A 24,713-nucleotide genomic window follows, 5' to 3' on the forward strand; every position below is an offset into this window, starting at 1 on the left:
ATTTCGCAGGTAGTACGCTATGGTGCGATTGAAAAACTCCTCCCGCTCTGACCAACGTTGGCTTCCAGAGGGAGCGTAAACGTTACAGAGTGTGGTAAGATTCTCAAGACGAAGACAGATTATACGTGAGTCTAAACTGCGTTCGACGTGAGAATATTTCAGGTGTTCCCGTATAGCGATCGCTGTTCCACGTTTATCAACATTCACGTTCGAGAGCACTTTGTACCCAGGAAGCGCAATGTTGCCATCATACACTTCTTGTAGGAAAATAATATCTGCGTCAATTGATCGAACAAATGAACGCAGAGTATTTATTTTAGTCGGGTTTGAGATGGTATTTAAATTAATTGAAACTAATGTAAAACTAGCGAATTTCAAATAATTTTTTACCCCTCAGTGTGTGTGTTAGTCGCCGTGAGTGTCTTAGCATTTTTCGGTGGTCTGCCAGGCTTACGCCTGACTGATTCTCCGATCGATGCGTTAGACGCGTCACTGTCCGTCTCGTCTTGGTTTTTACGCTTACCTTTTGTTTCAGCGTCAGGATTTGTGGTAGGAGGTGTGGGGGTAGGATCCCGAGGAGCTTTGAACACAGGTACAGCTATCGCCGTACCGCACTCGAGTTCCTTCTGCTGTGCTGTTGATGTCGAAGCTGCCGCTGCGCTGCTCGGTTTCATCGGTGCCACCGTCAGAGCCTTCGGTGCTACGGTCGGTTCCGTCGGTGCCACTGTCGGAGCCTTCGGCGCTACGGTCGGAGCCTTCGGTGTCACGCTCAGAGACTTTGGTGCTTCAGTCGGAGCCTTCGGTGTCGCTGTCGGAGCCTTCGGTGCTACGGCTTTGCTAGTGAGCGGTGCACCCGCTACTTTTAGCGTTTTTGCCGGAGCTTTCGGTGGTGCAGTGTTTTTGGGTGCTGTTGCTGTTGCTGCTGTTTTTGTCACTCCAGCATATGATGTGCCTTGCTTAGCCAAGCTACGCTTGCTCTGCATGCATCCCATGCCAGTGTGTTCGGGCATCAAGCAGTAACGGCAGTACGGATTTTGCCCATTATATGTGATGGTGGTGCGCTCTTCCCCGATGGTAATCGTCGGTCCGATTTGGAGTGTCGGTGATTTGAGGATGATCTTCACCGCGATGATCCCAGTTTTTTTCCCCGGCACTTTACTATCCGGACCGTACTCAGTCTCCGTGATAGAGATGATTTTGCCGAAGCAAGACATCGCTGCCTCGATTTCTGCTGCCGTGACATACGGCGGAAGCTCGTGCAGCCGCATTTCCGTTGCACCATCCTCTAGCATAATCGGCAGCAGATATGATGCTCCGTCGATGGTCAGGAAATGCTTCCCCTGGTGTTTCGATACGATCTGCTCTGCTTGTTGCATCGTTTCCGTCTCAACGTAAACGATTGCCGTCGAGGTGCACATTTGGATCCTCGTGACGACCTCTCCGGCTTCAAGCGTATCGACAATAAAGTCGATCACCTCTGAACGGGAAGGGCGTCTCGGAATCCCTTCGTACACTATTTTTAAAGTGTTTGCCCTAATGGGCCTTGGTTTGATTGTCTCCATGACAATTCGAAAACTCTGGTTATGAGATGATAAAGTACTCTTGCTACTTGAAAAAAAAACACGTCTGCTCGCTGCAGCAGTCAAGAGTCAACTGTTAATAACTTCATTGAGGTTTTTATTTTTATACGGTTAGAAGCAGAACAATTTATTGCACAAACATCTGTAAATTGGGGTATTATCATAAAAATGACTCAGCGTTGATCAAACCATTCTCGTTTGGAGTTGGATTATTGGCCGACGCGAATGCAACAGGTACAATTTTGCAAAGTAATTTGTGAATAATTTTGTTCACATAAAATACTGTCCTGATTAAACAAAATAAATCCATTTTTTCGGAATCAAATTATCCAACTTCCTGCAAACACTTGTCACGATTCTTAAAATTGTATTGATTCCTCCAGCATCGTTAAATTCCTTTACATCTGTTTTAAAGCACACTTACCGCAAACCAAAAACCATATTCCAGTTTTTTTCCTCCCGTTTCCTGTGTATTTTTCTCGTCCACTCAACCCTGTACCATGTGTAGGGCAACAATCATATGAATTTTAAATGTACCTAAACCTCCCAAAACCGGGCCCAGCGCAAGAGAAAAGGAAACACCAGGCAACACTGAAGTACTGACAGTCGCGAACCGTTCAAGCCTACCGGATCCCAAAACAAACAGTCCTCCATTACGCGGCACGCGAAGGCCCCCCGATGTGGTTTGCACTGGCCGTTCTGCACTAAGGGGTTTTATTAGAAAAGAAAGCAAGAGAAAACGAGGAAGCGGCCAGTTGTGTTTTTCGGTCACCAGGCAGCCGCTACTGCCGCCTTAAATCAAATCAACCAAATCAATCTCCGCCTGGGAAAGGTTGTTTTCCGTGGTAACCATCGGGGCGAACTGGTGGAAGAGCCGCGGTACCAAGTATAAGCACCCGGTCGACCTCTTCCTGCGGGACAGCAGCTTCATCAACGAGATGGGTATTGCTGGAATATGGCGAAGGTTGATGCCAAAATTACAAGCAACACCCAGCATTTAAACGGCCATTAAACTGACTCCCGTCAATACGAACCCTGATGGAGAGAACATCCTTATCCTGCCGAAAGCCTAACCGATCCCATCTCCCCCTCGTTTGTTGCCAAACGCTCACTTCCGATCCACAACCGGATGGCCAAAATGGGAATGGGCTGGAATTTTTGCGACGCCCTCTTCCAAGAACTTCCCCACACCATTTGCTTCTTATCACCCTATTCCGGTGGATGTCGCCTGGATGGAGCACCGTCCCATGGTTTGTGGTATGTTTTTGGACAGAGTAAAACAAACACACCCGACGTTCGCATCGAAACGAGCTGACTTCCGGGGGAATGCTTTGCACCCGTGGCGACCAACCATGATGATCAACGCTCGAGAGAGCCCAGCGACGCTCACGCCAACGACAGGCCCTGCTCATGAATTATTAATTTCCGGTGGGAAACAGAAGATGAAAACAAACTTAAAAGAAATCTTTTGCTTGCTTTCTTTTCGGTTTTTTTTCTGTTGTCGCGTGTTGTCCTGCAGCAGTGGGGAGCAGCAAACCCGGGACGTCCAACGCAAAGGATGGCAGCTGTTTCAACAACCCAGTCCTGTACTTTCGTTTTCGTTTATCCAATTGCCCTTTGAATATCATCGAAGGCCAAGGATGCTGGGCAATGCCTGGCTAGCTTTGGGTAGCACATATCTAAGACAACAGGAAAACCTGAGTCTTCGAACCTCGGCACACCAGGATAACCGCAATTTATTGATTCGTGTTTTGCAGCAAATCCTTTTTCTTTTACAATCGGTGTTTAAAAACTAATAATCCATTATTTATGTATTGCTTGTGCAATACCACTTCAAACACACATTTCAACACATGCTTCTTTTAAATGAAATTTAAACAATTTCTCACTTCTACAGAAAAACAAAAACAACTGATGGAAAAACAATCACGAACAAATAGGCACAAAACAACGATAGACAACAAATCCTTGCCCTATTTGCCTCAACCCAAGGGCTGGAGAGCGCTTTCAACCCAACCCAACGTTCCTTATGGCTTTCAGCTTTCGTGGAAGGTTTAAAACGACCACCCGTTAAAGGATACAACGGCAAGCCTGTGTGCATCCGTTGAAAAACCTGGTGCCTGTTAATTATTAAGGCCAAACCAAAAAAAAAAAGGATAAAAATTTACTTCCTGTACAGCGCGTGTGGGTTACGAGTCCTGTTGTGCCTACCGGGCGACAGTGCCACGTGGCGCTGGGCCTTTCGAATTCTCGGAACCAAAAGCAAATGCTGACCTTTTTTGGACCAAGATAAAACGATATGTACACTTAAACGAGTCACCAAATCGTTCCAACTATTTTGATAGGTGGATTTTTTTTTTGGAATGGTGTTTTTGAGGTGGAATGGTGTTTTTGAGGAATTTTAAACTGTTTTGCTGGCGAGGCGCGTAGATGTAGCTGTAGCAAATGGAGGGTTTTGTGTGGTGTTCATTAAGAAGTTTGTGTTTTAATTGTATAAGCATTTTTTCTCGCGCAATATAATTGGATCATTAATAAACTGCTTCGAGTTTAGTTTACTACCTTTTACAAAATATCTAATAAATTGTAAGTAATGTATTTTTTTTTATTGCGCTTGAAAAGTCAAATAATCATTCAACGCATACGCGATATTCAATGATTTCGTCAGAATTTTTTATCTTGTCATCTTCAATCGATTGAAATAATCAAATTATCCACTACGCCAAGGTTAAGGTTAATTATCATTTGGAAGATTTGGAAGAACAAACTCAACAGAACTGATGCTAGCTATGCTCACCCAAGATTTGGTGTATTGTCACGATTAAAATAAAATTGGTTTTGGATAACGAAAAGACCTAACCCACCAGGGATCAGACATCCCTTCACGGTTCGGAGAAAGTCCAACCGTTATTGTTTGATACAAAAAAATCATAATAATTTAAACTTGAATTTGGGTAGCCCTCCTTCTGGTGAACATGGCACTAACGAGCATACATTTTCATTCGCAAAATAAAAAAAAATAACATCAGAAGTATTTTGACATGTTACTGTGAATTTTGTACAGTAAAACATAACATGGGAAAAATTAATCGATGGACGTAATACCCATAGCGAACGATCAATTGCGTTGGGTCGATATGTGATTGTACTTTGGAATTCATACCAACTCTTCGCCTATCTGGATTCGAAAATCACTTTTGATGCCAAGACAGTGACCATTAAGGGTCCTCGGGTGATAGCTACAACGATGGACGGTAGAGATGTTTCCGGGGATTTTTGATCCACATTATTTATGGATATCGTAACAGAAAATTGTAAGATCAAAGATTCTTGCAGCATGGAACTACTCAGAGCTGTTTGAGTTTCATTTGAGTTATGGTAAGTCGACCATTACACCGGTACTGTAATTAAGGCATCAAAAAGTGGTATCTATCCTCCGGAGCTCTCGGCCTTCCACCCGCAGCTAGATAGTCAGCTCTGCGTGTAAGTCACTGTTTACCTCTGCTTGAGTTAAACTATTCCTTTTGCAAACTTATGAAGAAAAAGTGATCATTTTGAATAATAAGACGAGGAATTTTTCTATGCCTGTGCGGTATTCGAAAGGTCTTAAGGACTCATAAATCGTTTTAATTAGTATTCAAGGCACTTGAACTATAATTGCTGTTAGGGACCGCTTAAAAGAGGATTATTGACATCGAAAATAACATTATATGTAACGCAGCCCCGTTACGACTCCCCGTTAAGCTTGCTTGGCAGACGGGCAAATTAATTAACTATTTATTTATTTATTTACAATTGATTACGACGGTCCAGTGCCGTATTGTCAACACCGCTTGTGTTGAATAAATTGAATGATCTTATTGGTAAGGCTGCTGATGATGATAATGGTGATGATGTTGGTAGATGATGGTCCGGTACTATTGCTGTGGCTATTGTATGGATGGGGGTTGGTTGCATCCGAATTCTGACTATTGTAGCGCGGCCGTTCTATTGTTGACATTTGGTGGTTTGGTCTGGATTGCAACAAACAAATAAATATTGTGAAGACAGCACATTTATTATTCTGCGTACCGTGTTCTCCAGTGCAGTCCAGCAATGACATTCCAAGCTCAATCTAGTCAACGTCCAGTCAAAGGATGATGGACAAGCTCTATCCCGCAGCAGCGAAAGCGACTTCACTACTCTCGAGACTGAACCCGCCAAACACCCCGAACCCGACGCCAACGCTGTCAAACTCAATGTGTCAAAGCTGGACTGGAGTAGAAAACACTGTACCTTGAACAACGCCGGCCTCCCTTTTACGGCAGTGTTGGAATCGCCCTCGAGTGCTATTGCCCAGTCATCGGATCACCCGTGGCACTACAAAAAATACACTTAAGACATAGACAACACATTTAACACAAAAGGAATGGGGTAATACGAATAAGGATTGGAAGGATACTTGGGATGTGGAATCATAGGACAAGACCGTTGTCTCTGGCGAATCGGTGAATGATCCTCATGTAGGGAAGGTCACTGGTAGCTAACACTTCTCTAATTTCAGTAACCGATCGTCTGCCGACATTCTCGACTGCGCTCAACAAGGAGGGTCTTGCGGTTTCAAATTCCACGCAGAACCACAGAAGGTGATCCACATCGTGGAATCCGTCACCGCAGCTACATACTTTTGTCTGAGCCAGAGTTATACGCTGTAGATGAGCATTCAACGGAAAATGGTTCGACATCAGTCGAGACATCATTCGTATGAACGCCCGGTCTACAGAGAGCCCATCGATCCAAGACCGCAGGGACACTTGCCGAGAGATCGAGAAGAGAAAACGCCCGAGTTCATCCGCCTTCCACATGCTCTACCAGCGAGACAGGAAAAGTTGCTGTGGGAAACGAAGGAACTCCTGGGCCGAGATTGGTCGGTCGTAAAAAGCGCCTTCTTTGACGCCTGTTTTGGCCAGTGAGTCTGCCTTCTCATTGCCGGGAATTCCACAATGAGAAGGGACCCAAATTAGCGAGATCCTAAACGCCTTATGGAACATTGAGCCAAGCCCTTAATTAACTAATTAATAACAATACTAAAAATATTTTATTACTAGAATATTACTAGCACATATACGTGAAGGGAATGTCAGTTCTTATTTTAACATTACAGCTTCGAGAAATCTTGGTCTTCCATTTTCTGCTTCCCGGACTTTTTTATCCGAATCTGCCTTCCCCTTTCGATACTAACACCAATGTGCCCTGGTGAATGGTTTGTGAAAATCAGGGTTGGTGTAAGTCAAGACCAAGGTCAACTATCTTAGCATTAATGGATTAATGAATCCTTCACGAAAAACGTCTCTGTTTCAGTATCACCGAAATCGACTTTGTAACAACAGCCAAGGCTCCAATACGCAGGGCTTCGTTAGATTTCTCTCTAAAAAGGCGCACTTCAACGCTTATTAAATCCACAAAATACGTTTCGAATCGGGCATTTAAATACATCGCCATCTTGTGCGTGCCTATGAAATGCACCTTACTGTCACGAAATTTGATATCATTCCCTCACCACCACCACCGTGTAGTACGCACGCCGGCCGGGTGCAGTATTATTTGCAATAATGTCATTAAAGTTTGATATCAATCCCGTACGCAATCCTGCCCTGCCAACGCTCTACCACTGCGGTACGATCAAAATTGAAAATCCGACCAATCCTTAACGAAGAAGAAGCTCTCAAAACAGTACCGATTCCGAAAAGCCCCTTTCCGCGCAGCCGGTCACTAAGGCTGAGGTTAAAGTGTCGTATTGCGAAGTTACGGCTGCGTTGGTTGGAAGCATAGAAAACAAAACAAAATGCTATACCACCTCCCCGGTAATCACTCGCTGAAAAACCAGTGCCGTAGAACATCTACTCCAGCCAGGCCATCACCTTCGTCCCGGTGGGAGGTTAATTTAATTGGCTTTACAAAACTTTCATCCAAAACACAAATGGTGCCACGTATCGATTTATGCTTCCCGCTGCGATCGGTGCACAAACAAAATAATCTGCAATCGATACTGTATGTATGTGTGTGTGTGTGTGTGTGTGTGTGTGTGTGTGTGTGTGTGTGTGTGTGTGTGTGTGTGTGTGTGTGTGTGTGTGTGTGTGTGTGTGTGTGTGTGTGTGTGTGTGTGTGTGTGTGTGTGTGTGTGTGTGTGTGTGTGTGTGTGTGTGTGTGTGTGTGTGTGTGTGGTGCTTACTGGTTGCTGTAGCCGAATCAACATTTTTGTACGAATTTGTTCCTTGTTGCCTCATGTTACACTCAACGTTTGCGGCCCACCCAGTGTCCCAAGTTGCCATTTGTGTTTGCTAGAAGTTTGATACGTAGCTCATAATTCGCCTATTTGTCTTGTCGCGTTTGGTGTGTTTTGCTACCGAAAGCGACCGGCAATAATTGCCCCAGTGGTTACATTGGCCAAAATCGTATGTGTGTGTGTGGGTAGTAGCAAAAAAAAAACTTTCACCCTCAAACCCTCAATCCCCAAAAGCCCCAATCACAAAACAAACGATAAGCATGTGCAGCCAGAAATATGACGCCTTTTACTTTCATCTTCATTTGTGCTTGTTTGTTTGGTCGTTTTTTTTTTTCTTCGCTTCACTTCTTCAGTTTGGCAGTAATTTTGTGGGGAAAAGTTTCGCGTTCCGCGCTTCGGTGAGTGCTGAAGGACTTTCTTGCGCATAAACTTTTGCATTAATTCACATTACGAGCTAATTCACTTTGCGAACCAGTTGAAAAAAGCTGTTCGGTTTTTTGCATCGTACACGTTGCGTTAATTCTTGGGCATGTGTTTCGGGGCCGGTAGCCCCGAGCCGCCCGGTAGGTGCCGGTAGGTGACAAGCATTGTCGGAAAGGTTACCTTAAATCGATTTGGGGAAGATACATTTTAGCGAACGGTTCTTGGTCGCTTACAGTTAGGCACATAATGAGGATTACATTTAGTTTTACTATTCTACTTCAGTAATCTAGTTTTTAATTCTTGTTTTGAAAACACAGCATCCCATCAATACAATAGACTAGACAATAAATGAATACATATTTTTGTAAAATTTACGCTCAAAAATTAAAAAAAAACTGTAAAATGTATACACAAAAAAAAACTATATTTGTTCAAAGTGGGTGTGAAGATGAATATTTAATAAATTAAAGATATTTAAATAAATTCAAATTTAATAAACAGCAATCCCCGGTCTGGTTTTCTATCAGTGTGGCAAACGCGACAACAAATATAAAACCTGAAAGAAAAAAATCGTGCGCAGGGGTAAAGTAAGCATATCTAAATAGTTATATTGTGAAATAAAAATACATCGCGAAGCCGTGTCAAAAAAATAAAATCGGATCTCGGGTAATTCTCACGGCATACAAATATTGTAAACTTTCCCATGCTTGCTTCAGCGTTTAGTATAGGAATGCGATAAACCCAGGATGAACATAAATAAGAACAGGAACGATCAGACGAACCCGTGCGAAAGCGGCCTCCTTCCTATGCAACACATCATCTCCAACCGACTAGTCGCCACTGCAGCTCGGATCCTTGAGAAAGAACTCGACGCAACTGCAAACATCACCAGAGCAAACGCAGAATTAAGGACATTCACCAACCAACAGTTACCACCGATCATCCAATCCACCCGCCAGGGAATCCGTCCCTGGTATCTCCGTACACCTGCCATAGACGGGGAACTTAAAAGCTCTCTCCGGGGAACCTGAAAAAACAGCCACATCGCCAATAGTATCTTTACTCACTTAATACAGACTTAATACAAACATTTTCATCATATCTTTACAGACGGCTCCGTTTATCTGGACTCAGCCGGCTGTGGGATTCACTCCACCAATGATAACTGCGCCATCAAACTTCCTAATCACACCTCCATCTTTGCCGCCGAAGCGATAGCAATTCAACTAGCCACCGACGAAGGACTACAGCCTGACCGACCGAACGTCATCTTCAGCGACAGTGCCAGTGTTCTGGCTGCCCTGGAACACGGCAATTCCAATGACCCCCACATCCAGCTGCTAGACTCCATACCTGAATCCCCGACAATAGTTTTCTGTTGGATTCCGGGTCATTCCGGAACACCGCTTCATGGGGAAGATACCGAATCGAGTCACATCCAACGAGTCCTTTCCCGCCTTCGTATAGGTCATTCCCGCCTTACGCACTCCTACCTCCTAGCAAAATTTAGTAATCCACTCTGTAGCTTCTGTGGTGTTGATATCACCGTCTGCCATATCCTCACCGATTGCCATGGATACACGACACACCGAGCCACCTGCCAACTAGACACCGATTACACGACCCCCGACATACTATCACCCGACATACTTCATCAGAACCGCCTTATGAGATTTTTACGGATCAGTCATTTATATAGAGAAATATAAGCAATAGTTTTAACTTATCCATTATCATTTGTCACAATCGCATTAGTGTTCTATAATATTAATTAGATAATATTGGTTAGATTATACAACTTATTTATACAGTAGAGAGGGGAATATAGTCTCTAAGACTCAAAGACTCTATAAATAAACGAAAAAAAAAATCAGACGGACCTACGGTCCAGCATAAGCGATGCACAATTGCTTCCAGCGGCAAATGTTTACATTATGGCATAACGTCAACGCAGCACAAGGCGATCTTTAGTAAACTGATATTCGATCGCTTACACGTTGCCAATCGAAAAAATTCCCAACAAATCTAAAGAAAGCGATAGCGATACGCGCTGCGAAAGAATTATGGAAAATAAATTTTACATCTCACTTCAGTTGCATCGATCAAGGGATCGAGACAAGAATATAAGAACGAAACTGTTTGAATAAACGGGACTTACTTCTGAAACTCCATCCAAAGAACTTTGCCTTCCCTCAGGATGTTGGTCCCGCACTCCAGCAGTGCCTCCCCACTCCGTTGGAAGAACAAGGGGAAGGTATCACCGGCAATGTATTCGTTCGCGATTAAAAACTTCTCCTAGCAAGTCCAGGAAAAGGATTGACTCGCCTGACTTGGTAGTGCTGGTGTCGCCTAGACGACCTGAGATCCGGGAAATCGTTGCTAGCCGAACATTGGTGACACGGTTAAATACTTCTCCTGGCAAGTCCAGGAAAAAAGGTTAGCCCTCTTCGTCTTACGCGTTGCGTTGTCAGCAGATACGCGGATCCACTGTTAGGAACTGGTTCTGATCGATCCAGGAAATAAGTATATCCGTCTGATCCAAGTAGATCTGGCAATGCACAAGAAACTGCGCGAGAGTTTCGGATCCGGTTAATCCTGCACTTGATCGGTCCATCCAACGGCGGAGGCTTCGCATCCAGTTAGTTCCCGACAGCAACAATCAGTAAAAAAAAATCTAACAAACTTGAACAAATAAAAACTATATCCAAACTTCTCCTGGATCCAAACTTGTCACCGTACCGTAACCAACGGTTTAATGACTTACAAACTTCATAAAATAAATAAGGCATTTCCTCCCAGGTTAAGTTAATGGTTAGAATCTCAAAAACATACCAAAAATTGCTTTAAAAAACCTCAGAAACCTCAAAACAAAAGCAAAATCAAAAACTGGGAGGAAGCCTAAAAACCTCGGGCTAACATATATCTACTTGTTACCAATTTTTATACACATTTAAAAGAACAGCATATTGTAATAACTGTATCCGAATTTTAAAACGTGTGGAAAATCGTAGAACAATATGAAAGGGATTCAAACAAATCTAGAAAACACTCAATAACCTTCAAACTAAAATTTCAATTTAAAAGTTTTTAAAATGCTCAAAACGCTGTATTATCTGTTCTAACTACTATGGGACGGATATGAAGGATTTCGAATCCCGTTGACCCTATTAGCCCTCCCAGTTGTACTTGTTTGTGCTCAACAAACGGTGCCTCCCGGATTACTGCTCGTCAGAATCTGTCCTGTTCTCTAGGGTATCTAGCTTGTTTGGAGCATGCAGGCTTTAGAAACCTTAGTCCCACACCAAAATCTTACCAAAATTTAAGTCATATTAGCATAAGCAAGAGGATTCCCATCCTACGTTTGCAAACTATATCATCGGTCAGAAGTACGACGTAACTGTCCTTAAAGCTGTGGAATGGAAACAGGAGTTTCTGAGAAACTGTACATAAAATTTCTCGCGACGAAACCTCTAGGATGACCTATAAATAAAATACTTTTCTTCTTAGATTTTTCCATCACAAACTGTTTCATTGAATAATTTCCACTTGAAATTGCAAGGTTTTTGATTTAGTAAATTTTATTTACTTTTGGCACACTTTGTATGGCATCTGTTCGTTATCTAATTTAAGATGACGAGATGGGAAAGTTTATTTATAACAAGATAAGGCTATTTAACGAGAGTGCAGCACAAAACAACAGCTGCTTTTCCTCAAACCGGTTTTCACACGCACACGAAATGTGCTTGTTAACATGGTCGTGGTTGCTTTTCCAGCGTGCTCCATCATATGCAAAACAACAGCAAACCGTCGCAACATAAGTCTGCTAAAAATAGCTAGCGCAATGAAGTCCCAAAAAAATTGTGCTACTCTTACTGTAGCTCTCCTTCTTGTTCTCCATTTTTGTACTATTGAAAATCCTCCCGTGCACCTAACCCAGTGACAGCCAATAGTCAGCAGTGAGATGGAACAAACATTTTTCTTGTCGTATCAAATCATGCAAAAAGGAGCCTAAAAATAGGCGAAAAGCGCGCCGGCCCCGAAGCGATCATTTGTCAGCAGGGCGGCGGGCAAAGCCAACCTCGGTGGCAAAATGAAACCCAGCGACGAACCGAAAACAAATCAAACAGAATTCCTTCGGGGTTTCCCCCGTTCATGCGAGCTCTCCGCGTAAAATATAATGAGTCGGAAGAGTTTTGTCGCGGTGTTGCTCTTCTTATCGACGACACAGAGAGACAGAGACAGACAGGGAAATAATGATTCCCGCGAACAAATGGTGTCGTAATTAGATTATTCATTTCACTGACGATCAATCGGTGTTGAAGGATGGGTGTGTTATTATTTTTCTAGCTGTAATCAATCGTATTTGTTCGTAGTTTCTTGACTGCATTCCATAACTACCTTTTTATCAATATTTGTACATATACTTCCTGAAGCTTATTTCATCATTCACCGTTGAAACCATGAACCTTCGAAACGAAACGTCCAGCAACATATCATCAAAAACTGAAATGTTTTTGCGTTTGTTTTCATCTTCAATAAATCATTCGATACCACAAAAGGTCAATCGATGCAAACAGTATTAACCTCGCCGAAAGTGTCCATTCCGGGGTGGGATGATGGACGTGTTTGAAGTTTGTTTTTCTTTTGTCGTTTGTAAACTTTTTTTTCTCTTCTCTCTCTCTCTCTCCCTCTCTGTCTTATCATCGGTTACATCGATTTTGTAGGAAAAAAAAACTGCGTACCGAAAAAAAGAAACCACACCTTTACCTTTGCCGATGCTGACAGAAAGTGTCCTAAATCAACAGATTTTCGAGACCATTATGCCGTGTCGTATCAAATTGTCAGCAGCTAACAGCTGAGGCAGGCAGGCGTCACCCTTCTTCCAGTGCTGCTGCTCCCATCGGGACGTAAAACAATCTTCTTGAGCGGTGTACAGTGTGTGGGAAGGCGAAGGGTCGATCGGCAGAGGTCGTCGCGGAAGGATATGATGATTGAATTGTTTTCTTCTGCCACGAGCCACGAAAATAGGATGCCGGCGATTCGGTTGAAAAACAGTATCGAATGGCACTGAAAATGATTGACTGATTGAGACAACTCCGTAAGGAAGTACGATACAGAAGGTATGTACGATTCGGGAGTTCATTACGGAGTTGAAAGATTGGAAACATTGCTGTCTATGTAAAGTGCAATAATTTCATGAAATAATGATCAAGTAATGTTACTCCTATTGTAAAAATATAAAATATTATTTATCCGGGAAAACATTATACTGCAAAATTATATAACAAGTGTTTTTGTTGAGTCTTAACTGATGGTTGTTTAGTTTGATAAAAAATGTTTAAGAGGAAGTTAATAAGAATAAAGCGATAATATCTTTTTACTGCTTTCAAATACTTTTATAAACATTATGACAAGTTTTTTTTCCCAAAACCACAAAATCATAAAACAAAGCGAATATGATAAAAAAATATAAAAATAAACGTTTAATGATTTTTTTTACATGCATGTATTAAATAAATGTATTAAAATTTGGAAAAAAACGATCTTTATTAAAGATTAGTTATCCAAATCATGCTGAATGATCCAAAAAGATTTCATTGCTAGGTCGTCCGGTGTCAATCTCATCTCACACATACCAAACGGACAACCCTTGCGAAGATGTTCCTTTCCTTTTTCTGAGCTTAGCGAAGCTTCTAAGGTCACGCTGGCCATCTAACGAAACATTAGATTTGCTGATACCAAGTAGTTTGACAGCCGCTCTACGGAGAATCCGTCGGATCCTTCTCGGTCCTGCCGTTGTCGTCATTTCTTACCAATACGGACTAATGGGGATCAATCAGTATCGAACATAATATTCGAAGAAGGAATGATAATAAGTCGTTCAAGTCTATCGTCTGGTAATCAGTGGCGGATCAAAACCCTTTGGAGGCCCCAAGCAAAAGAGTGCTACAGCGAAATTGGTGCTCACGATGTCTCTCCCTGCAACAAAGCAGACTCTTTCCACTTTTGGAGAGGACCCCGTAGAATATTCGGATCCTTTAAATGCCTACTGGGAGCATTTAGAGTTCGGGGCGGCCCTGACCGGCATAAGCGACAGCGTTGCCGGTCTTCAAACGGCAGAACCGAGATTCCTATCCCATCTAGACCGTCCCACCGTAGTGAGGACTGACTATCTTACTACGAGCTATCCTCAAGTCTGGTAGGCCATTCGATGGCCGGCGTGACCTTAGAAGGTCGTTAAGCGAAGAAGGAGAAGAAATGCTTAGTGGTTCTATGACCAAACTGCTACTTACAGGACGAGCCAACCCTGAGTTCCAAGCATCTGCTCAGTTTGCTTAAACTCTGATCCGCTCCTGCCTGAGAGGGTGGCAATGTTCAGGTACCCTATTTACCTGGATTGTCTTGTCGCGCCAGTTAAAATATGCTTCACCAGTCGCCTAAGCAGTTGCCTTTACAATATATACTATAAAGACGTTACGAAATAGGAATTGAGTAAGAAAGCCTGTGAAACCCTTTCTTTGTAGGATACAAAATCCCTTCATCGTTAAGAGAGCAAAGTGTACTAAATCAACGATAGAACACGTGACATGCACGGTGGCTTAACCCTAAGCGAAGAGGAAGTTGTGGACACCAGAGGCTAAGAAAGTCCTATTGAGGCAATAGCCGCAATATAAATTTTAAGTATTCAGCGGAGGTAGGGGCAGGGATGTTGTTCTATTATATTCCAGCTCGGGAAGGATTCGGATTGTCGGATTCGGAGATTTAACTGCTCCCAATGCAGTTAAACCCTCCAGCTCGAGACTACTGCTGCTGCTGCTTCTTTTAAATCCCGATAAACTCACCGCTAGTTACTGTAAGGAGCTATATAAATCTACGCATAATTATAAATTATAATTATAATTATAAATATAGGTTGCTATTAGATGGCCATCATAATTTTGCAAAAGTGTAGAAAAGATTTCTGTATTTAGTAAATACACGGCATGGAACACGCGGCACATATAAACTTACGTTATTTCGAAAAATGAAATCTTTAAGCGAAATAAAACCAAAATAGATATAAAAAACACATTGTTAGGAACCTTTATTGTAAGGGAAAGAAAAATAATTTCCAATTTCATGGTTTAACTAGCTTTCAAGTGTGATCGTCATTACCTTTCAAGTATTATCACGCCCTAAACACCAATCCATCGCTGATTCACCTGTACCCACCACAAGAGGCGGTAAGGTACCTTAATTTGGATCCATTTTTCCGATTTCTTGAGTAGTTTTACCAAACATGTTCTGACTGGGTTCCCGAACCCACGCACAGCGGCCCTTGAAGATTTTCGATCAGCCAATCGTTTGCTGGCATGACGACTCCATACGGGTAAAACGAGGGGACCGAGGGGTGCTTTTTGATAAATATCCAACTTGCCGGAACATGTCAGAAGTCTCGAGGGCTGCCTGCGTACGGTGAATAATAGCCTATCGAAGTAGAGAGTATGAGTGGATTGGAGAAATGAAGAATAAACGGTCACACTTTTAAAAACGATTCCACCACTACCTCGTACACACGCACTAACGCACTTGTTCGACACCTCGACAACGGAACCACGCAGCGCGTTCGGTTGACGAGCTGCCAAACGATTCCCGGCCACGGGTACCAACCGAGACGCGCGAGACAAATGCGGTGACATTTATGGGTAGTCTCGCTGTAGCTGGCCTCTACACTACAACGCCAAGCGCAGCAAGCCAGCTTCTACGGCCACTACCCTCTCCCGCCACTAATAATGCCTGCCGCACAATTTATGTCAACAACAATGGGATACCATTTTTCACTGAAATATCGTTCCGAAATATCAGTTTAATAGGTAGTACACATCTGTCACGGAACATTGGGCGGGTGGTGTCTAAATGAGGGGAGGTGTGCTACCGTGTGTGTTATGGTGTTCCGTTAGGGCGGTTGGGTGGTTCGAAAATATATTTTTTTGGTAACAAACGAATCAAAAGTGAACATAACAGGGCTGCCAATATCGAGAGGCATAGGTCGCACATCCGGAAAACCGGAAACGACACTTAAAAAAGAACTGTGGAAAAGCGGTTAAGATTTGAAGTAAAGCGTTAGGTCTGGAACCTTCAAACCTTCAGTTCCTATCAAACTGTCAATTAAAAGAGGCACATGAACAGACCTTGGACCACTTTTCTGATTAAGAATAGAACAAAACCTAAACAAACTAAAAATCTGTCCAAGAACCAATTAATATTACCCCTCAACCCGTCGTGTACCCGTTTATGATTAACGTGTACTATAAATGTTTAAAAAAATATATTTTTGCTCGGTTCATTCGGTTGCGCCAGTATACAACAGTGAGAGGGAAAGAAAAATAGACTAGAACAGGCAAAAAAGGAAAACCACCTTTCGCTTCCCAACTTTAAGTGGGCTCGGCCGGCCGACTTCATCATCGCTGGCTGGCTGGCTGGCAGGCAGACTAGCAGAGGGACAAAGTCGTAAACATCTGCTACTTTAGACGATTTTAAACAGTTTAAATTTATTGCTGGCGGTTCCTTTATGGCCGGTTCGTCCGATTTTCCCCTAGAGACCCGCAAACCCGCCGATGATGCGGCGGCGGTACTCGTCGATGAGTTTGTTTTGCGCGGGGGTTTTAGGAAATGAAAGATCCTTTTTCTGCTGCTTTGCTTTTTTGTTTCACGTTTTCGCTTCTTCACCTTTTCAAATCGTACACACGCAAGAAGCTGGAAAATATATGACCCACTCACGCCTCCGAATGCGTGTGTGTGTGTGTGCTGGTGTTTCTTAGGAAAAAAAACAGCGCCGGAGAACACATTATGGGAGGAAACTGTAAATTCATAAAACGATTTCTCGCGAGCCGGTTTATTTGTTTATAATTTTTACAACACCCCCGAAAATGGGTGGATTGCAGTAATTCAGTGCCGGAGGTTTGGGTGTTTTGGGATCGATGTTTTGAAACGCTGTAAAATGTGTGCGTGCTAAGGGATGTTAGTTCCACTGTTCGCTAATTTAATGCCCAACATAAATGGGTAAAAGCGATCGAAGGGGAAGGATTAATTTGCTTGCACACCACACAGATTATGTTCGCCCGGGGAAAGGAAAACATGTTAATCGGGGAGACGTAACCGTTTCCGTATTTTACAAACAAACTTTCACGGGCTATCCCTTTTTGCCTGGGATATTATGGAATGTTATAAGATAGGTGATAAATGAAGCTCTTCTTCTGCAAGAATTTAATTATGGATGATTTGTGCTTATAAGCTCTAAAATATTTACAGATTCGAAGAGACGTAAGACTTTATTTTTATAAAAATTGTTTATTTAAAACAACTTAAAAATGATGTACAGGTATAACAAAGAACATTGAAAGTCCTTTGCAAAATGATGAATGTCTGCAGCTGGTGACGTTTTTTTTTCAGATCCATCGCCAATACGTGGAAGGTGGCTCCACAGCCATTTTGGAGTCTGGAAGTCTGTCGACCATCATTTATCGCAAACTTTTAGTTGAGACAGTCGCCCGAAGGCATGGATACGTTGTTGCAATGGAGCCTATATTCGGGGAATAGCCAGCACAAGCAGCAATGTGATGAGCCTCGATTTTTAGGCGTTCCTGCTCAGCAACGTATCGATTCACCAGCAATGCTTTTGTGGTAATGGCGGGAATGTGAAGATTGAGTCCACCTCGATTCCGTGGAAAGGCCAATTGAGTCAAGGGGATTCGAAAACTCCCATATCCGTCCCATATTTAAGACCGCCAAATCTGTGTCCATCGATCGTACTCCACACACCGATGCAACAAACCAAAGCTTGGGCAGAAAAAAGGGCTTTTAAAAGCACCACCTTTTGCGCCAAATTGAGGTCTCTAACACGGTGCAACCTGACCAAATCGCGGAAGTGTTGTATAGCGTTTTCCCAGTTATGCCCCGTGGCCTTCCGTATATTGTTAGTGAACAATATGCCAAGCAAGCGCAATGTGTCTACTTTTTACTACTAATATGTAGAATTCTTCGGGAGGATCTTTAGCATGTTGCTCCACACTTAATGATTTTTTTTTGAATTCATAATATTTTTACGTTTTGCAACAGTATAAAAATGCAATGTTACAAGTTGTGGACGAAATAAGTTTATAATTGATATGTTTTACAACATAAAAAAACCTGTCAACTTGCTTTTTTGTTTGAAACCTGTATCAAAATTTCTTCCAAAATTTGTCCATTCGCTTACTTGTATGACAAATTTATTAAGTGAAAGTGTTATAAAGTCCTTCGGGGGTCCAACATGAAAACCCTTTGACCTAGAACAAACTTCAACCGAAAAATGGAACCCCATTTGAAGTTATTAATATGGAAATTCTAACAGTATATCCATCAATCGCTAAACAACCCAAGTGTAGTTCACTTCAAACACTTGTCGTTGGGGAAATTTGCATTTCCTCCAAAGAAAGATGGACTTGTTTGTTTCAATCGTCGTGCACGGACGGCAGACTCCCATAAAAGAATATCTGAAAAGTTTCATTTTGAATCAGACAAACGATCGATTAAGCTTTATGATCGGCTGAGAGTAGTTCTGGCTTTCTATGAGGTTTTGCGTTACATACATTCACGCGATTTTTGTCGGATTTTGTCCCCTTTTTTTCACAACGAATTCAAATACAGTTCAATTTAATGATCTGTGTTAGACTAACTAGAGCCCAAAAAACTTAGAAGATGATGATTATCGACTTTGAAACAAACAAAAAATATAACAAGTACTCGATAAGCAATACTTAAAAGCAATGTTATGACTTTCGCGTCCAGATAAAGCTAAAACCAGTGTCTTACTAGTCGATCTATTTTTAAGAAGAAAATTTCCTACTATTCAACCCAACTCCGAACAGCAACTGAATATCGAATAACATTTAAATTCACACTTCGCCAACGACAACGAGCACGACACCTTCGATGGAAAAGCCAAAAATCGTTAACAGATAGCTCATTAAAATACTGTAAATTTCTCTGCGCGTTCCAGCTGAAAGATGTGATAATTTGTTAACCAACCAGCGCTATGTCTAACCACAAGCGCGAGCACTCTCTTCAACGCAACAGACCCAGACCTGGGGACCACTCGAGACACAGACAGGAATATAAATTCAAACCTCACTCGACGGCGATTGACGACTTCTTGATGCCTGTTGCCTGTTCCGCACAACCAAAACAACACCACACCACGGTCTCCCCCCAAAACACGTAATGCCATGACCCAAGGCAGTCATTAATAGGCTCGCACCAGTGCTGTTTACATTTCTTCCCGGTAAGCGTGAGCAAACGCCGCGGCAAGCAAACGGAGCACGAAGCATTTTTCACCCAGCCGTAAGTTGACCTTTTCCACGGGCGAAGAAAATAACTCCTCTATTCCTGGTACTGATCTTTCCAGGCGATCTGCATACGAATCACCCGTCTACGATGCTGGGGCGGGAAAGATTCAGTCCCGGTTCGGTTCTGATTTTGAACCATCCCATTTATTTACCAAAACCGGCGACCGACAGCAGTGCTAAGTGCTATACTTAATTAAATACTTCTTGAATGCCGTGTTTACTTTAGCCGATGCAAAGATGCTGGTGGCTTCCGCAACTACCGGGGGAAGAAAAAAATAACCTCTCTGTGTTTACTGGTTTGCCGGAAACGAAGAACCACTTTTGAACGGTACAGTACGGCAGTTCGATAATTGTACGATTTATGGTTTGTGGTGTTTCAATGGGGAATGCAATCGCGGCACGTGCCACTAATGGCTTTTGATAGGTTTGCAACGGTCATCTAAGATGTTCAAATTCATACATTTTCTATCGTGTCCAATCAGAGGCTGCATGAACTGCTGAAAAGAAGTAATCAGAAGCTTTTTTATGTTTGCTGATTAAACAAACTCTGCCTTAGGAACGATATCACAGGCGATCCTCACTGAGAACATGACATGAAAAAAAAAGTTTTATATTGGGATGAACGAGGCTTTAAAAGAATGAAAACCTCCCTAGACGACAAAAAGAATAATTTTAAGCTAAATTAATACCACTTTTACTCATCTACAATCATAAGGTTTCTAACGTCGTAATGTCTTAACAATTCTCCAATTTGTCCAACGCATGTTAACCATTTCTTATTGGTAGACAAAATATCACTGCAATATTGAATAATTTGAGGCTGTTATGACCAAATCAGTCGAAAAAACTGCAATGAAATGAATGTGTTATCCCTGAGTGAAGAAATTGTAAATAAAAAAGCACATCCTGATTGTTATGGTGAATATTTTTCCTTCGTGAGCCAGCCTGTACTTATCGCGGCTCTCACTGATAAGTACCCGCATCCCGTGAGTTGCCGTTAGGTTCGGACTTATGACGTGATCGCCCAAGGATCACTCTCTCTCCGGCCCGCCTAAAAGTAGGATAGTATTAAAAGCTTTAATGTGTTAACTCATTCGCATGCATTCGTCCACTTATTTTATCACATGACGACAGACCTTAACACTGATGTTCAGTAGAGATCCTGTAGCTACACAAAGCAAAGATTACTGATTGCTGTAAAATCTTCATTCAGGGCTCCATCCAGCATATGTCAAACAACACAAGAAGAATCTCCTAGACAAGATTTATAGTTTGATGTAGCGGTAATTGACCAGACTTCCTCGGAACTGCCCTCGGAAGCGATCACCAGATTTTTCTTTGCGCTGCTACAGTACGTTGTTCAATCATTCTAGCATACTTTAATCAAGACGCGTAAATGATCGTCACGGACCAAAAATGGCTGCACCCAAAAATGTCTCCACCAACTTCCATAAGAAATCTTCGGACCAGGTTATATGAAGTGTATTTGTTCTCCTATATTAAATATATTTTGCATTTTACTCATCCTCATGATGATGGATGCTCTCACAGCCCTCCATAAGTTTCTGATCGACTTCATGCAGCTAGGGAATTCAACTTATGAAGATATTCCTGGTGTGGTTTAACGTCCTTCTCGTACACCCCACAATTTTTTCCTGTCTGCACCAACTTAAATTACGTTGAGAACAATCCTTCAACAGTACAGCTATGAATCCAATGCCTTTCGACGGGAAACATAGGCTTATCATGTCTCACCAAACATGTGAGTACAGATTTACGTGGCAAACGAATCCCTTGGGAGGAAGAGATATGTGTCTAGAATTTACGTTAGGGGTGCAATTGTTTTTTTTTTTACTTGCACTGGCACGCTATGGAAATCTACTTTACTTCTGAAAGCTGGATACCTTATGGACTACCCGAAAAGAAAAGAAATGACAACAATTATATGTTCCTTATATTTTTCATTATGCACGTGCGTTTTATTTTGAGAGTTATAAATCTCTTTTCCCCTTCCTATAAAATGCAACTTTTCTTCAACACAATGCACATAATCCTTCTGATTGCTATCAAGAATCGTTTTACACATAAATATCTTCACTCTCTAGTTCAATCAATCTAGTTAAGAAAATTGATAACAAATATCTATAAAATAAGGCAAGAAAAAAGATACACCACACAAACGTGCGTTCCAACGCATGTTCCAACGCTAAAAGATTAATCGGTGTTGAAGATCAGTCGGACGATAAAAAGTGCTAGTTCAACGTTTAACTGTCCTCCCAAATTCATTTCGTTCCACAATGTTCAAATAAGCAAAAAAAAAACAATTCCAAATATACTTCTTGCCAGTCCTAGGGCAGCGGCAATGTAGCATTAAATTGTCCACGCAAAACAACACTAAAATGTTGAAAATAGCTTGCAGTGAGGAATAGCTATTTCCAACAATCAACCCCTTTCTCATACCCTCGGACAGTGCCGGATGGTTGGAAAATCAATCCAACAAACCTCGGACGAGATGAATGCCTCAAACACGGAGGTATGAGGAGGCCATTCTTTTGCGGCTTCCGTTACGTGTAAGCTGTTAGATGCTAGGTGCAGAAACTCATGGCTGACCACCGTCCAGGTGAACTTTCCAACTTGTACGGGACATTTATGTCAACATGCAAACCGTACCAGGACGAAGACGCTGACGTACGGACGACTTTTTGATTGACCCCTTCCTGACCCATAGACCGAACTGCTACAGTACAGCGTCTACTACAACTACTACTGCTACCCACTCCTAAAATACACACGCTGAGGTCTGTCCGTCGATGTTGCACTGGCACTGTAACACAAAGTCGGCGAAAACTTTGACATCGAACTTGTGCAACCGGACACCCGAGATTGAGTCGACCGACTAAAACACCGTACAGAACAGAAACAAATCCGTCAGGGATGGTGGTGGTGTCCATTCACTCAACCAACCCGTTCGAAAGTCACCTATGTCAAACGGATCGGAACGTGAAAGTCAACTTACCACCGGGCAAGATTTATACGTTCCACCTACACGTCCAACCTTCGGGAGCTTCTTCTCCCGCAACCCCGTACAACTATCTTTCGAGCGTTGAAAAGGCCATGGGCAATGGTGCCAGCAGCAACAAGCACAAAAAAAAGCAATACACACGGACCAGTACTTTGTGCCCGCAGAATATTGTCGACTGTAAATCACGAGCTCGCAATTGAACGGCCAAGACGGATGGGAAAACTGCGACATTCGCGGACATTCCACCGACTGGTGTACAAAGTGGCACAGTGTAAGGCGAGAGCGAAAATCGGTTCCCACGGACACTGGATAAACGAATGATGCATATGATCCATTTAGAACGGTTAACTTTCGTCAATTTATTGAGCAATATGTTTGACCAACAGAAGCATAGAGGCTCTTCTAGGGAAAAAAACTGGCAATAATGTTTGTGCAGTTTTGTCTTATTGTACAATATCCAGGGTTCGACAGTATTGCTTAAAACATGTCGATCAGTATTTGTTCCAATTTTGATTAAGCTGTTTAGTATCTTCTTGACATCTCATACTTTTCCATCTCAAAGAGTGGATTAGTGCCTAGCTTCTTTGAGTGTTTCACTGCCTAAGTAATTATCACGATATCTCTTCTTTATGTGTTTGTGCTAATCTTTTTGAATTCGTCATTTTTCCGTGTTTGTTTCTCTGAAGCAAATCGTGGCTAAGTGCTTCTTAACAAGAGTTCATGCTTGGTGGACCGGCCAGACAAATCTTACATTTACTGTACATTTTGTTTCTTTTATTATTCGTGAGCTGAACACTGCAACAATTCCGATTTCTCTTGATGTTTAGTAAACTTCCTTTCCTTGTGTATTCCTAAATGTGCTGAAAATTCCGCCTCTCGCTCGACTCAAGCTCTTCACAGTGTTTATGCGATCAATGAATTGTCTTTATCACGTGTAACATCTGTTCGTGATTTGGATGTGACAATTGAAACAGAAAAGCTTTTTAACAACCACATCCTGAATACGGTAAACTCGACGTACAGGAAACTTGGCCTGATCAAACGAATCACATCCAAGATGTCTGATTCGTCTTGCCTGAAAGCCCTTTACCGTAGCTTGGTACGTACGTCCAGTATTACAATTGCAGCTCCAATTGAAAGGGTGTTAACACTTTTCTTACGTTTCACAATCAAGCGACTACCTGGTCGCGATTCTAATTCCTTAACACCTTACCTTGTTAGAGTTTCGTTCTTTGGAAGTAAGTCGTTTCCGGGCACAAGCTGCTTTAATCGCCACAGCTCTGCTGACCAATTTCTTCATGTCCTTGTCATCTTCCCGTTTCCGTTTTTCTTCCTCTAATCTCATCTGATCTGTTTAGTTTTTGTTCTTCCTTGCGTGTTGTACCTCTTTTTTTTTTAAATTCAGTCCTTCTATTTTATGTATTTCCCGTATGTTCCTTGTCTTGGTCACGAAGTTGTCGGCAGTGCTCAATAGACTCATAAGGATAAATTTATTTTCCAGCTAATTTTGTAAAATCATGGGGTATAAAATAATACATAAACTAATAATAGAAATTAAAATAATAATAAGTTACCAACAATAAAAAAATATTATTTTTATCTTTGAATGCAGGCTACTATAACATTAATCTATGTAGTTATTAATAGTATAATTTTCTTTGCAATATTTTTATCTAGTGCAAATAACAATGAACTGCACAAAACAATATGCAATCCTCCTTGTACCCACGACCAGCGCAGATTTTTTATAGCTGTGGTCCTGGGGACGGGGACATATGTCAGCGTGAAAGATTATTCTTTCGACTATCAACCATTCTGTTGCCACTATAAATAAAGTACTCCAGGCACATGATCTCCCAGCTTTTGTTTTGACCATGAATAATTCCATGACCCGCGTTAATATGTACAGGGTAGGCGATAGAAGCAAACACGAAAACCACTGTGCCGAGCAGAGCAATTACATTCCATCACCTTCCATCTCCCTGGTGACCGATACGTTGGTTTTAAATTCGAGTTTGCCATTACCGAAAGAATCGGTAAGAAGAATGGTTCCCCATTTT

The 24,713-nt window shown here is 42.2% G+C and overlaps 2 protein-coding genes across 2 annotated transcripts in view; both read left to right on the top strand.

Moving 5' to 3' along the window:
- Positions 1 to 24,713, top strand: part of LOC126564129 (protein MCM10 homolog) — a 297,632-nt gene that overhangs the window by 227,317 nt on the left and 45,602 nt on the right. The window lies entirely within an intron of this gene.
- Positions 1 to 24,713, top strand: part of LOC126565482 (cytochrome c oxidase subunit 4 isoform 1, mitochondrial-like) — a 174,031-nt gene that overhangs the window by 118,524 nt on the left and 30,794 nt on the right. The window lies entirely within an intron of this gene.

The sequence above is a fragment of the Anopheles maculipalpis genome, chromosome 3RL (assembly GCF_943734695.1).
Source record: "Anopheles maculipalpis chromosome 3RL, idAnoMacuDA_375_x, whole genome shotgun sequence".
Lineage (NCBI taxonomy): Eukaryota > Metazoa > Arthropoda > Insecta > Diptera > Culicidae > Anopheles > Anopheles maculipalpis.